This window comes from Pinus tabuliformis, chromosome 1_1 (genome assembly GCF_031772625.1).
Source record: "Pinus tabuliformis cultivar Carrire ecotype Pingquan chromosome 1_1, CPIR1, whole genome shotgun sequence".
Classification (NCBI taxonomy): domain Eukaryota; kingdom Viridiplantae; phylum Streptophyta; class Pinopsida; order Pinales; family Pinaceae; genus Pinus; species Pinus tabuliformis.
Window position 1 is genome coordinate 653,625,675 of NC_142297.1, and position 2,463 is coordinate 653,628,137.

The 2,463-nt window shown below is 38.1% G+C and overlaps 1 pseudogene; it reads left to right on the forward strand.

Moving 5' to 3' along the window:
* The first annotated feature begins 530 nt into the window (after positions 1 to 530).
* LOC149215091 (putative 2' cyclic ADP-D-ribose synthase BdTIR pseudogene) lies at positions 531 to 866 on the forward strand (annotated as a pseudogene).
* The last annotated feature ends 1,597 nt before the right edge of the window (positions 867 to 2,463 follow it).

Sequence of the window (2,463 nt, forward strand, 5' to 3'; positions counted from 1 at the left end):
CTTTGCCGTCTCTTCCAATCCCTTCAGTTGCATGTTTTTGTGGACAACCCAAACTTGCGAGACTTGCACGACAAGATTCCGCTGAAAATAGAAAACGCTATTTTATCCTCCTCTGTACACATCGCCATTTTACCTCCAAATTTTGCGTAATCAAAATGTTGTCTCGATGAGCTTGTTCTCATGATTAAATCGAATGCAGAGTTGAAGACTATGACTATTCCCATTTTTTACTACTCCAAACCTAGTGAGCTCAAGTGGACAAGCAAAGACAATAATGGACCCTATGCTCAAACCCTGTGCAACTATGAAAAGAAAAATCTATATGATACAGAGATAATTAATGAGTGGAGAGATGCTCTACACCATGTTGCAGAAATTAGTGGTTTCGTTGTGGATGAGAATCATAAGTGAGCATCCCACTATCCAAATCTAATTTAGTTTTCCGTAGTTAGCCATTTCTCTCTATTCATTTAACTCTATAAATGAATGAATGGATATGCAAGGATGAAGAGGAGATATTTAATAAGATTATGGAAAGCGTGTTCCAAGACTTTCCTTATGGTCCCCGTTACGATGTTTCTCTAAATCATCGCGGACTTGATGTGAAAGAGACCTTTTCCAGCGCTCTTTACAATAGCCTTGTTTCTTGTGGATTTAGAGTTTTTCTGGATGAACAGGAATTGGTGCAGGGACTCGATATTACTCCTCAAATAGAGGTCACCATTCAATTCGCCCATGTCAATATTGCTATTTTTTCTCCACACTACCCACAATCTCGTTGGTGCCTCGAAGAACTCAACCTCATGGTGAGGTCAAAGAATACCATTCTTACTGTTTTTTATGAGGTCAAGCTTTCTGATTTGTAATGCCCTAAACGTGGAGTGTATTTTGAAGCCCTGCTCAACTAGAAAAACAATGATCGATACGATCCATAAACTCTTCAGGATTGGAGAGACGGTCTTTCTGAGGTCCGAAAACTACCTAGTTACGAGATGGACGGGTGAATATTTGCCCCTATTCTCAAGCCATCTTAGTGTTACTATTCAATTGGTTGGTGCATCACACTTGCACACTTCACTAATTATGTTACTCTTTCCACAAAATATTCAGGAACAATGACGATCTATTGGCAAAAATTGTGGAAACCGTAAAATAAAATCTTGCAAAACGATTTGAAGTCATTCAAAGCTCGGACCTACAAAATGTGTTGAAAAGTGTTTTAAAGGAAAATGCTGTGAAAGTAGCTGTGAAGTGTGAAACAACTGTTACGACACAAGCTGTGAGCCGTGAAGCACTTGTATGGAACAAGCTGTGAGCCGTGAACCAATTGTAACGAAACAAGCCGTGCATAAGTAAATGCTCCTCTTTGGCTTAATCTTTATACATTTTCATGTTTTTTAATCATTATAAACTTTCAATTATTTTCAGCTATGTTTATTTCAGATAAAGTTTGAGATAAATTTTCAAAGAGAAGAAATTTCTAGGGTCATTTTTTATTAGAATAATGGAAAAAATATTAGAGTTTTATTATTAGCATTTTGTTGTGTTTTTTTAAGATTGTTAAAATTTCAAATCCTATTCATGAAGAGATTCAAACTCAATCACTTTGCAACAGAATATATTTAAGTGTTTTGTGCTTGGATGAATGCAACGTGTGAGTGCAGGCAGTTGTCTTCACATTCAACTTTGTGTCCCGTGAGTGCTGCAGATCTATTTTTCAATTGCTTTGCCTTCCATTACATTTTGGGTTAGTATCAAAGCCACCTAACAAGAGCGAGGTGCACTGTTTAATTTTAATCACAAGAGACAGTGAGCATTGAATTGTCGAACCCATACACGAGTGATAGTTGCAAACTGAGCGAAGGTTCAATTGGTGTAAAAGTGGAACAGTGGACCACTATACTCGTGTTGTGTATGTCTCCGAAATGAAAATCAGTTGCTGCCAAAGAAGCGATGATAGGGTGGGCCCCCATCTATCTCTCACAGCTCCATTATCTTGATAATCATAAGTTAGCGATTAGCACCATGAGCTAGAGAGTAGTTATTACATGTGGAGGATCTGATTGAGATTATCGAAGAACATAGCCATGAATTTGCATGGAGTTTGAAGGAGACTTTGCATGTTGAAGCTGTGTAATTTTTAACGTGGAGAGTAAACAAATATGGAGCTTGTTGCTATCAATGCCATGGAATCTTACATGAGCATGGAGCGTGAGCTGTTGTGGAACTTGTAGTTATGTGGATGTCCAACGGAAGTGTAAATGTTTGAGAGCCTAAACAATGTGAAATTTATTACTATTCATTCGTTTGTAGAGATGTTCAAATGAGCTACGAGTGACGTAGGAGCTGCATGGTTCACGTTGTGTCAAATGAGTACTGCATGGAGTTGTTTTCTGGGGCAACTAAGTGCATGATTATTGAGTAAGGAGTTGTGTGATCCAATTGTGCCATCAAACATGTGTG